Below are 14,140 nucleotides of genomic sequence, written 5' to 3'. Positions count from 1 at the left end.
CTTTGATTGTTAACAACTGTACTTTGTAAATTGGTGTTTGGATGATGAGTGATGATAAAGTGTCGTCTAAAATCATGTTATCTTCGCTTTCTATGTTTTCCTGTGTGAGCAGAACGTTGCTCGTGGACATACATGATGTAGTTTCATCTATTGTCATCAGCGTAACATCAAAGTTAAAACTCTGTGAAAGCTCACAAGCACTTGTTAATTTGGTTATGTTCATCTCTGATCTACTTAATACGTCTAAGTGTGGAAGACATGGTGCTGGTAATTCAGATGTTCTATCTGCAATTGCATGCCATCTTGGCTCATTGCATTTTCGCCACTGTCAACAATAATGGAAACTGATTTTTTTTACCATTTTGATTGAATATTGAAACTAAAATTTTGAAAAACACAAAATAGAAATATAGTATTTTTGGAAATTTAAACATACGATTTACGTGTTGTCAAGCATTAATTGGCAACTTTTGTGATGCATGCAATGTTGTGACACAAAAACTTCAAACTTTTCTCTCGCTTATCATTTCAGATGGATGAGAAGCTGCCTGTACATTACTTTTTCTAAAATATTTGAGAATGCTGGCAAAAGTGAAATTGGTCTGTAGTTTGATGGTATCTCTTTATCCCCTTTCTTGAATGCAGGCTTAACATCTGCATATTTTAGCCAATCAGGATATGTCCCAGTTATAATTATGGCAGCCTGTTGATGTCAGTTGTTCTGATGAAATAAAGTGGAACCAGCAACCACATTTGCAACAGATTCACCAGGAGAGCCTGAAAAGTCACACCTCATTAAATTTATCCGCTACATCGGAGAGTCCATTATTTTCTATTATTAGATACATATTTCTGATGACATACTTTCTTTGCCAGTTTACAACTTAGTAACCTTTTGTACATCTTTTGTTTTATTTTTTAGTTTGAAATGTAGTTATTACCATCATCTAAAATAATCAGTGTTCAAAAATATACTACAATAGGAATGGATAAAAAAATCTACTCACTTAGTCTTACATTTTCATCCCACCCAGTAACTCAGAGTTCTGGCAACTTTTCCATAACTCTTTGCATATCCTAAACCTCACCAGTCATTTTCATTCAGTTCCCTTCCTTTCCCCTTCAACCCTTCAGCCAGAAGAAGGAGCCACTAGCTCCAAAAGTTTGAAAATTTCATCTGTACATACTATATTATCATTATTACATATGTTGGCTACACTCACCATCTTGTTATACATTTGGTTTTATTTTTTCATGTAATTTCTAAATTCTGCTGTAGTTTTACTTTGTTAAGTCAGTGAGGGCTTTTTTTTCTATTGAGAGTTATAATATTCTATATTATTAAATATTTATTTATAACTATTTTAATATTCATAACCAATATTTATTACTTTGGCTATTACAGTTAAATAAAAAATTTCTCAACTGCAAATTTACTTTCAGCAGAAATTCTAGTAAGAGCTGACACTCAATATAAACCCAAAATTATCAACTAAATGTTTCAAGAAGTCTACATCTCCACAGATTACCGCTTTCTTCCTATCACATTTTATTTCATTAAGCGGCCTTTGGAAATATGATATGAAAATTTTCCATTCCTGTGGGGAGACCTATTAAGTGTTATAACCAAGATATTAAAATGTACCAAATCAACTACATACAAGGACAACACATAGGGTTAATTGTGTAAGGCATTTGATCTTAGATTAGTACAAAAAAGAACTCAAATCAAACTCAGCTCAAAAATCTGTGTTAAGTAAACTTTAATCTCAGATTATCTCACCCTGAACTAAGATCACCTTCAACTAGGAACATTTTGCTAGTCAAGTCAGGTTAAATTACAGTCATCAGTTCACAACCTAGTAACACTACAGCTCTCATTCTGCACAAATACAAATTTAAAAGGAGGTAACTATAAGGAAATTTTTGTTAATGCTCTCACACTACAGTATATACAGATAGGTTAAGGAGCATATCATCAATGTAAGTAATGCTTGCAGACAATATTAGTTGAGTCATAATTAATGTGAGAATGTTTAAGGATATTTTATAGATACTTAGTGGAAGAAAGTAAAATTCAGACTACTTGAATTGAACTGTTATACACACAATGGTGAGAAAGCCTGAAAAGCTTGTAAGGGTGTTACAGGGAAGGATGTGCTGGGAAATAATTGTTAAGAAAAAAAATTCAATACGTTGTGCTGTCTCAGAGTTAATTAACATTGAAGTTAACAAATCAAGTTGTTGCATGTGCAAATTCAAGTGGCCCACCTGATACAATTAGTGTCAGTTGTTCTCATAGCATAGATGATAGCATCCAAGACTGCTCAGCCTTTTCGTCAGGTTCAGTCCTTACTACCATCTCATGTCCAATTTTTGGAATGCTCTCATTTGTTTTTAGGAAACAAAACAAAGAATATATTTGACAGGCCACTTGAATTTGCACATGCAACAGCCCCACTGACTAACTTTGATAATAATTAATTTGGAAATGAGACAACATATCAATTTTTTTTCTTAACAGTCATTTCTCGGCACAATCTACTCTAACAAGATTTTCAGGCTTTTTACAACCACCCTGTATATGCCGTTCAACAGAAACCAATAATTACTGAACATATCTAACAAAAATGCTTTTTAGGCTTCAGTAGCAGTAACTACACAACTCCCAATAAATTTTTAGTGACTGAACATGTGCTTGAATTGGTATGACAACTGCAGGCTCATTGACAAATAAAAATATTAAGAACGTATAAGTCAGTTAGGAAAGTCTCCATTTTTGGTTAATTATTACCAGATGTTGGTTCTTGGTACATAAATGGTTACATGCCAACTGTGGTATCAGAGATATGATGTTCCATTCCAGGTCAGTCTCACATTAAATTGCAGGTCTCCCAATCTCTGGATGGGTCATACCATTCAAAGGTCTGTGGAAGGTAAGGTAACAGCACCAGCAAAAGAACCATGAGCAGTATATCACTGAGGTGAGCAAACCAAGCTTTGCATTAATGACAGCTCTACACAGAGATCGCAAAAAAATGTGTGTGTTTATGTGTGTAGTGAGTGAAGTGTTATGAAACAATGTGTGGATAGTGTTTGCAGTGAGATATGTGTAAACAGTGTGGCATTACATTATTTAATAAGTTATTTGTAAAGGAAGCATTGTATACCAGGAGTAAATCTAACTACAAGTCTGTAAATTATTGTGTATATGAATTAACTTATTTTAAATTGGTCTAAACTTGTAAATATTTTGACATGTCTTATATCCTTGTAAAAAGAGCCCTACAGATGAATAAAGCTGCTGCTGCTGCTGCTACTACTACTACTACATAAATAAAATATGAAAAAGTGTACCTCTGCTAACCTCTGTATCAATACATTCTTGCCACTGTCACCCACAGTTTATGTTCAAAGGCAAATCGACCACCTATTTGTTAATACAAGGTGCCCATGAATAATTAGTTGCTGAACAAATAATTCTTTATGATCTCTATACATGTTATAAATTCCTCCTCTCTATTTTCTGTCTGTATGTTCAGTCTAATCTCATGAACTACTGTAGGGACACTAATACCATTTTCAGTAATAGATAGACTGAGTCATGAGGAATGTTTGTGTATGTAATTTATAATTATTGTAATGGCAAGTGTGCAATGTATGTATTCTTATCTCATCCATATTCAGTAGACATACGAAATGGACAGTGTCTTGAAAGGAGGGTGTAAGATGAACATCAACAAAAGCAAAACAAGGATAATGGAATGTAGTCGAATTAAATCGGGTGATGCTGAGGGAAGTAGATTAGGAAATGAGACACTTAAAGTAGTAAAGGAGTTTTGCTATTTGGGGAGCAAAATAACTGATGATGGTCGAAGTAGACAGGATATAAAATGTAGACTGGCAATGGCAAGGAAAGCATTTCTGAAGAAGAGAAATTTGTTAACATCGAGTATTGATCTAAGTGTCAGGAAGTCGTTTCTGAAAGTATTTGTATGGAGTGTAGCCATGTATGGAAGTGAAACATGGACAATAAACAGTTTAGACAAGAAGAGAATAGAAGCTTTCAAAATGTGGTGCTACAGAAGAATGCTGAAGATTACATGGGTAGATCACATAACTAATGAGGAGGTATTGAATAGAATTGGGGAGAAGATTCTGAAGCATCAAAGAATCACCAATTTGGTACTGGAGGGTAGTGTGGAGGGTAAAAATCATAGAGAGAGACCAAGAGATGAATACACTTAGCAGATTCAGAAGGATGTTGGTTGCAGTAGGTACTGGGAGATGAAGAAGCTTGCACAGGATAGATTAGCATGGAGAGCTGCATCAAACCAGTCTCAGGACTGAAGACCACAACATCAACATGGAGCATAATCTCTTGGTAATGATGAGAACTATGAGCTGATCAGCTACAGACAAGGTGGTATCTGGCAGAAACAGTGGTTAAGTAAACAGCTGCAGCAATCCCAGAAAGCAGTGAAGCTTGACCAGTCTATGTCTAGCTGGTGGTCTAGCGGTTATGTGCATGCCTGGAAACCAAAAGGTCACAGGATTGAATCAAAATCAGAGAAGGGATTTTTCTGTCTGCCGTTAACCTAGAATTCATCTCTAAGTGATGTGGAGATTCACGAGAAACAACGCTTGGTTCTGATTCCATATTAAACTGGAGGTGCCCTTTCCCTAGGTGGATAACTGGGGAAGTTTAGGGACATGCAAGTAGCTGAAATGACATCCAGTTGAAAGACTGGTACCAGGTCATGGAGCCACATGTAATTATTATTACCAGAATCTAAGCAAATCTTCTTCTTTTGTATCTGTACAGATTATAAATTAAAGTCCCCCACTGTGTTTTTCTGTACAGTGACGGGTAATCTCAGGAATTATTGTAGGTGTTTTGATATGATTTTCAGTAACAGGTAGTCTGTTTCACAAGAAAGGGCTTTGCATGTAATGTATTTACACTATGCCAGACAAGTCAGAAACAAAACAACTCATTTTTCTTATGACGGCAAAGCTAATTTGGAGTGCATGATTAACTGTTATGTCATTAGGTAGGCCTCATATAAGTAATTTCACCTTTTGAACCCTATAACGTAATTTTAAACAACTTCATGCCAAAGTACTCACTAATATTACTTCCATCCATTGGCAGGAACATGTATGGTCAATTGTTAAGTTGCAATTCTGGTTTTTCATTTACAAACAATCAAGTAACAAAAGTTATGCCAAATACACTGTAAATATGATGTTTTAAACCTGTAAAAACTCTGTTTATCATACTGTTAGCTTACAATGCTACTGCTTAACATAACAACATCTAATTACCTCATATTTTTTGTAATTCATAACATGAAATCAGATGAACAATGTAAACAAAGTCTTTATTTGGCGTGCTGTATTATACGTTGAAAATCTGTTCATACTAAAAAAATAATGTACTCATATTTGAAACAGGAAACATGGTAGGAATATTCGGGCGAATGGAGTTTCAGTGTAATTAACAAAAATGTAATCAGCATTGTTTATTTGTATCATTTCACTTATTTTTCCAATATAATGAGAGATATGTAATCATCTTTGTATCTTACTCTATGCATTTCAATTGTAACCACCAGATGATAACATTTCTTGTAATCATTAGCAACTTCTGTAATTGTAATTAGGAAATTTATGATACATTAGTTTTAGGAGGAGTATATAAGACCTCCAAGAAATCATGCAGGAGGTCCAGTAGAATATAAGATCTTGAGCAGGACTGTGTGATGTAATGAATTGTTTGCCAGGAACAATAACTGATTTTTCACATCTTTTGAAAATCATGATTTCTTTGGCCCATCTTGATTCAAGAAACAGATAGCAGGAGTCATCTGCAGTAAAGCACTGGAATTAAGATAAGTCCTGGACAACATTTATTATCTTGAACAAACTGAGTTACACTCACCCACCTTTAAGAACACTTATTTCAACTACCAAAGACAAAATTAACATTTTGTTAAGACATTTATTTTGAATTATCTTTTTTTGGCAGATTTCATCCCGAGCAAGGCAGTTACACTACAAGTCATCTCACTATAGGTACTTAGTGCTACTCATGTGAAGCCAGGGCAGGCCGCTAGTTGGTTATAAAGATAATTATGACAGCACTATGTTTTGAAAGCATATCAACTGAATACACCACATGCTGTTTTCTTAGTGTTCTAAGCTACTGTGGTAGGCAGCTTTCTGTGTTTAAAAGCACCATGCACTGAGAATTATATTGTTTCTTTTTGTTTATTTTTACAGATATATGACTACTTCTTTGTTTTTCAACTTTGAAGTTTCAGGAAGAAATTTGTGAAGTTTATTTCACTCTTTTTCCTCCAATATACACAGTATGTCTGTAATATGTTATTACTATCTGCACTCCAAGTGTGATAATTTTGTTGATAGCTGACATAGCACTGCTACCAATAGTTTTACAGATCAACACTGAACTTCATTCAGCTGATTCAAGTTAAGTGTTATACAATATTGAAAATTCTTGAGTATGGTACATTGATTTTAGGAACTAAGATCAAAATTCATCTCCAGTTTGTGATGGTTATACAATCAGACCATAAAATATTGTACTTCATGATTCACTAATTCAGACTGGAGTAATTTATTTTCCAGATGCTAAACATTATGGTACAGTAGTTTTAATACTGTGGAACACTTATTTGTAGATGAGATCTTTTGTTAATTCTAACTGTTTTTGATGAAACATTTACTTTAAAAAAGATTTCGTACAGTTGTGGGGCTGGTCTAGGTTACCAGAATATTTCATAGCAGGCGATATAACATTTTTTGTCATTTGTCCTGCATTTGCCACAACACATTTCAATGTTATTATGTAGGGGAGCTTTATGTTATGCCAATGGTCTTGCCACAGTGGTAACACCAGTTCCCATCAGATCACCGAAGTTTAGCACTGTCAGGCTGGGCTGGGCTAACCCTTGGATGGGTGACCATCTGGTCTGCCGAGCGCTGTTTGCAAGCGGGGTGCACTAAGTCCCTGTGAGGCAAACTGAGAAGTTTCTTGATTGAGAAGTAGTGGGTCTGGTCTCATAAACTGATGTACAGCCAGGACAGCCATGTGCTGACCACATGCCCCTCCATATCCACATCCAGCGACACCGGTGAGCTGAGGATGACACGACAGCCGGTCAGTAGCGTACCTTCTGAGGCCTGTTCGGACAGAGTTCAGTTTTAGTTTTATGTTATGACTTTTTTTCAAGGCCATTTAGATAAAGATCATGCAGAGTGTGGAATCTTCAATAAGCACCATTGATATGGCAGAACATTCATGTTTGGAAAATGTTTGCTGCATTTCTGCACTATCTTGCAAGTGTAAGATGACCTGGGGAGAGGTCATTCTCTTCCAATGTTTTGGAGATGCACAACAGTGTAACTCTTGGCGTTATTTGGGAGCTATTGACTGTGACTTCAGGTCACAGCTGGTACTGATTGACAGAAATCTGTTGGCACAAGAGTACATCATGGACACCCTGCATCCTGGTGTCTTACTCCTCATTTGATAGTGTCATGGTCCCATTTTTCAATATGACAGTGCTCGTCCACATGTGGTAAGTGTCTTTACAAACTGTGTGCATGATGTTGAGGTACTCCTGCGGCCAGCAAGATCCTCACAGCTGTCCTCCATAGAAAATGTATGAAATCAGCTCTGATGTCAATTCCACCCCTGTGCCAGTTCCCAGCATGTCAAGAACCAATTACAACAGTTGTGGGCCAGATTGCCTTAGGAGAGTATACAGTGGCTTTATGACACCTATCCAACCAAACCAAACCAGTGCATGCACCATAGCCAGAGTGATGCACCGTTATACTGAAAAAAAGGGCATTTACTGCCAAGTTCTTTGTAAATATAACTTGATTTTTTAATCAGTGCAATAAGATCACTTATCCTCTCAACCCAAGAAGTTTCATTTTGTTTTCTAGTGCTCTTCTGGGAGCCTCCCCATTTTTTGTCCTTTACTTTCTGACAGACTACTAACGTTTTATTCATGTACTGGTATGCATCATTTAATCCACCAAACAGTATGTAAACAGTAAAACATAAATTCTGTTAACGGCATTTTTTACAAATAATATAGGACATAGACATGAGTATTTTTATGATCGAACTAATGTAGCAATATATACCATTATTCAGTACATTCATTCATTCACCTCATCAAAAAGGAGAAAATTCAGGTATGTGAAACGAGTCAAGATTTACATTAAAAAAGACAAGCAGGTCATATAAACATAAACTGTACACTGTATCAACAATAATACTGCTTAATACCAATTGTGATTGTGGTTTTTGTGGTCTTCAGTCCAAAGACTTATTGGATGCAGATCTCCATGCTACTCTATCCTGTGTGTGCCTCCTCATCTCTGAAAAACTATTGCAACCTATTGGTTCTACTCCAACCAAACGGTGAACAGGGCACACTTTGTGCAGCCATAGTGATTCTTTCCCAGCATCATAAAAGTATAGATTAGTCTAATAGTAATTTAAAACCAATAGAAGGGTTATGCCAAACTGTAAAAAAGTTATACACGAGGAGAATGTTGTAAGACAGCACCCTTCACCAAAAATATGACTTAGCAGGCACCGAGTTTCATTGAGTGCTGAATCCCATAGTTTATTTAATTTATGTCAGAAAACATGTTAATGCACTCTCTCTTTGCTCACAGCAGAGTGGTAATGGGTACTGCCTATGTCATTTTTCTTACTTGTAATTTTGTTGTGATTTGCCATAGCCTGTTGGGTGGTCCTAAATTTCTGTGTGTGAGACGATTTCCTCGCCTAATAGCGCCAGGAAATGATTGCTAGGGCAGCATGCAGTAATCAGTCTCAGTTTCAATGGAGTCCAAACTGCAAGTGATGAAACCTATGTGCAATATCTGATGAAGACAATTACAGAAGCTGTTGAAATACTGGAGAAAGATAATTATATCATTAGCTCAGCTCCAAATCCATAATCTTGCAAAATAATCTGTTTAACCAAGTTTGAAATATTACATCACTTCATATCTGCCACTGTTGGTGCTAACGTTGAGAACTGACATGACATGAACTGCAACCAATTGTCAGTGAAACTGTGCAAAGCCATTAATCAAGATATTTGTCAGTACACTGCTAGAGGCCTACAGTGTGGATGACACCATTTGGCTTATGAAGTGAAACTTCAGCAATGTATCCAACTTCAAAAGCCATTCAACAGTCAGTACTAACTATGTATGGTCTGTGTGCTGGTGAATCCATGGGGTGCCACAGTGGGCCGCAGTGATAGGAAGGTATAGCACCATCTGTCATGTTGCTTACTTCAGTTATTATTCTGAGGAATTCAGTCACATTGCACTGTGGCTAGGGCTATAATCAAGGTCATTCCTGAGGATCTGTGGTAAAACAGAATCTGTGCACATGGGAGAAGGGGAATGACAAATAAATTTTCTGTGTGTTCTATACCAAGGAACGGGTCTCTGTTAACACATTCTAACCTATTCCACAGTACTGAGAACATGTCAAATCAAATGTGTCTGATGCCATTTACAACCTTATGTAAGAGGGGGCCACTTTACCTGCCTGTGGAATGTAGACAGTCATGACAGAGGAATCCACAAAGGTGTGCAACAATTCCAATTTTACCTGGCAATAGCAAGCTTCAGATACCCCTCTGGCTATCTGCATTTAGATTTTTCGTGGTTTCCTCAAACTTCTTGATAAGAATGCTGTTATGATTTCTTTGGAAAGGTACAACTGCCTTCTTTTGCTGTCTTAAGCAAATTCATATCTGTACTGTTTCTAATTTTAAATGGCACAGTCAACCCTAAGCTTACGTTCTTCTTTGATTTCCTCTTTGGTGCATAGATATAGAAAAACAGTATTCATACTAGCTGTCAAAGTCTTGCCATCCTTAAAGTAAAAGTACATACATTCACAGATACACAATGTCCATGGCAAGACTGATTACTGATTATCAATTATTGAGAGCAGTTGCTTGGGCTGATGGAAGTGGGGAGGGCTAGGGAAGGATGCACAAGACAAGGAGTGAGTAGTAGAATAGTGCGAGGCAGGGCTTTTGGTATGTGGCTCAGCATCTGCACAAGACAGAATGAGTTCAGAGGGTAGAGAATATAGTGAGGGGGAGGGGGAGATGAGAGGAAGGTGGGGGTGAAAAGGGAGACAGAGAGGGGAGAGAAAAGCCCAAGTTTTCTAGGACAAGTTCCTCTGAACTATGCAGGTGGGAGCTGTCTCTCCACCACATCCTGAGCTCTTGCAATCCCCTGGCCTAATCTCCATCTTCCTCTCCTTTACTCCCTCCCCCATTTCCTTATCTCTATATCTATTATATGCTCTACCCTCTGAACTCCTTTCTTCTTGTTGTGCAGCCACTGAGTCATGTGTCGAAAGACATACCTCTCTTCATCCCGTTACCCCTGAGCATCTTTCCCTACACCCTCTCCACCGCCATCAGCCCATGAAAGTGCTCTCAATAATCAATAACCAGTTTTGTTGCACCTGCAGGAGTGTGTGTCTGGGAGTGTTTGTGAATGTGTGTACTTTTTCTGTAAGAAGATCAAGAACTTGAAAGCTAATGTAAATACTGTTTTCTGTTAAGTGTGTCTATGCACCAGTCCTGTTCACTATAGGTGAGTGGTTGCCTTTCCCATATTTTATGTATTATTCCATCCAGGAATGTTGGATATTATATCATCATCATTTTCTTAGGGCCTTTGTCTCACTTCAATGTGGGGTCGCCCTTATTACTATGGATTTGGTGATATTAGTGTCAGAGTGTGGCCGGATGCCCCTCGTGTCACCATCCCGCACCCCCTGGAATGGAATTAGAGTAACGCATCTAGTGTAAGCCACGAAATAGTGCAAACATTTTTAAAAGTGTGCAAGTCGTGTAAGTGAGGCGGGATGTGGGGACCAGCCTGGTATTCACCTATTGTGGTGTGGAAAACCACCTAAAAACCACATCCAGGCTGGCCGGCACACCAACCCTCATCGTTAATCCGCCAGGTAGATTTGATCAGGTGCCGGCAAGCCTACCCGAGTCCAGGAAGCAGCGCATTAGCACTCTCGGATATTATATAATATCTAATAGAATGTTATGAATAATCTGTATCTCACAGGGAGTGTATTATATTTCAACCTGGTTGCTAGAGTCTATCTTGTGCTTCTTCTGACTATCTTAACACACTGCTGGCTGTAGGCCTCCTCCATGTTTCCAATGTCTTCGTTTTAGAATCCATCTCATACTCTGTTGCAAACTAACAGCTACCAGCTTCACATCATCAAGCCTTCTCTTTTCTGGTCTTTCAGTACCTCTCTCGTGGTCGAATTGTCTCTGGTGAAAAATTATCAGGGTAACCTTGTTGGACTGTGTGTTCTGTGCATCATAACTTTAGTCTTTCAATTCTCTCTAGGATGTCTGTTACCTTTGCCCTCCTTCTATAATGTCCTGTAGTTGAATCCTTTCCCTGAACCTGACTCTAGCATTTGTCACTCCATGGCTGGTTGTGTGTGCTGTTTACAAGCACTTGCCTTAATCAGAGTCATAATTTCTAGACTAAAGCTTGTAACTGGTAGTATGAACATTATATAAGATCTTAACACTCAGGTTATCTGGGATATCCATGTTGGACAGGATAAATCTTAGTATCTGGAATGCTGCCCAGTGCAGTTTTAATCTCTGGGGAATTTCTGCATATTGGTTGTTTCTATTTAGTTTAATCTTGTGGCCAAGGTAGATGTGTCAATAACATCACCAAATTAGTTCACATAATCCAATATTTGTTCTGTGAGTTGTTCAAGAAAACATTGGAATCTGTGAGTGCACTTGCTTCACTTATATAAATACAGCCCAAAAAGTGTATCACTCACTGTGACTTGCTTCCTCATTGAAAGGTAGCTTGACATACACATCTGATAACTCTATTTCAATGTATTTGCCTTCCTGTAGCCTGGCAAACAATTCCCCAGTATTTATAATGGATAAGAGTTGACTATTGTCCATACATTATGTACAGTGCACATTCATATGGCTGTTTTAGACTTCCTAACAACAAGAGGTGTTGCCTTGATAATAAAAAATATGGGATTGATGATCCCAATAGAGATCAAGCTGTCAAATTACACCATCACCACTTCAACGGTATATGTCTTTTGTAGGGTGCAGAAAAAATTATGCACCGCTGATGATTATAGTCTGATGTAAACTTCAAATGTCACTGTCTAACCAAACCCAGAGAAATGGCAAAATGAGAAGATGGATATCTTGTCACAGTATGTTGTCAATATCCTTTCTTAGGTGAGAACAATTAGATTCTTTTGAGAAAGATTTGGGGTATGAGATCCATCTTGGATCCATCTTTGCCATGTCGATTCATTAATAAATGATGTGGAAGTTGTGAACATTGATGGTGTGATGAGAGAACCGTAGACTGCTTTGAAACTTTGGGGACCCAAAATTTACTGGTGCTGCCCAATGAAGGTTCTGCTGATTAACATTTGGATAATGATGCTTGCTGCGAGTCATAGTGGATGATAGTCACTTCTGCACAGCCCTTCAGGTGATGATGTACAACTTGGTCAGCTTGGGGAGTTGTGCAAGACTTACATCCAGCAGAAATATGAGAACTTCAACCCTGCAGAGCAGACTTCTTTCTCAACAGTAAACCAGACCTCTGTGTCACTAATCAGAGAGTCTACAAATGACTACTGACATTCTGTACTAGTACTCACAAACTTAACAGAACCAACTGAACCCACATTTACTGGCAGACCATCTGCTACTTGTTAATCCAAGGTGAGTGGCCACTCCTTACACTTAGCTTGTACAATATGCAGAAAGCATGTTGGTTATGTTCAAACAGGGTAGTGAACTGGGTTCATGCTCATGAAATTGCTCTCCGCAGCCCTATTCTAGTGCACTGTCTTGTGTGGAAAGCAACAGTACTGGTGCTGAAAGTGCCCCTGCTGTTGTCACACAATTAATATTTCTGGGTCTGGTGATTACTTCATTGTTCCAAGTTCTAATTTTCATGAAGGAATATGTCAATATTCTGAAGCACAATTAGGTATCAATCACACAGTAAATATAAAGGTATAATAGGACTATGGTTGGAGTCACCAACAATGTCAAGCAAGTCTAGTCTTGTTCTGTGTTCCTATGTCACACAATCTCCACAACCAATGAGCAAGCATCAAATGTGATTGTAATGAGTTATTTAGTGAATTTTTATTCAATTTGGTGTGAGTTGTCTACACTGATGGTGGAGGTGAGCAACAAATCCTCCAATAGCAAGCCACAGACATAATTTTGCAGTACACACACTTTCTTCAAGTTCAAAGCACATGTCTACATGTTCCACAACTGTTGGCTGCAACCAGTAACAATGCAAAGCACCTCATTGCCTTTACCTGCACAACCAACCACTGTCCATCATTCAGACTATAACAACAGTTTACACATTGACGTATGTGCATTTTTTTCACCCAAGCATTATCTGTGAATTTAATATGAAGGACTTTTAGCAAACAAAATGTTTAAAAATATACTGCCTGCTTGAATTTTAATGTTTTCAGAGTATACTGGGTGTCCGAAAAGTTTCGGGTCAAAAGTATACTGATTGCAGAGGATCATAAACTGAGTATTTTGAGATACAGAACCAAGGGCCAGAAATTAATGTTTCAGGTGATATGAGGTCTTGAATGAACAATGTGTTTGAGATAAATGCCTGTAAACTTGTTGTTTTTCACAACAAATAACTGCCTAGCTCTTCAACATTGGTGGTGCTACCATGAAAAACATTACACAGTTGTCCAAGATGAGTGATCTGTGTAACTTACTGCAGTATACAGTACATCACTAGTTGCTGAAGAAGTGGCATAATTGCAAATGTGCATTTAATGCATGGTGTAGAAGAATGTAGTGCTAAGAAAGCACAAGAAATGTACAGAGAATGTCTAACAACAGGTGTCATTCAAAAATGGAAAAATATTATCACCATGGAAATTTATGAGATACTGCATTGCTGATGCCACAGAAAGGTCTCCAAAGTTCTCAGAAAAGAGCTTTTCATGTAGCAGAATTTGAGA

The sequence above is a fragment of the Schistocerca gregaria genome, chromosome 3 (genome assembly GCF_023897955.1).
Source record: "Schistocerca gregaria isolate iqSchGreg1 chromosome 3, iqSchGreg1.2, whole genome shotgun sequence".
Taxonomy (NCBI): domain Eukaryota; kingdom Metazoa; phylum Arthropoda; class Insecta; order Orthoptera; family Acrididae; genus Schistocerca; species Schistocerca gregaria.
Note: the sequence above shows the minus strand (reverse complement) of the source record.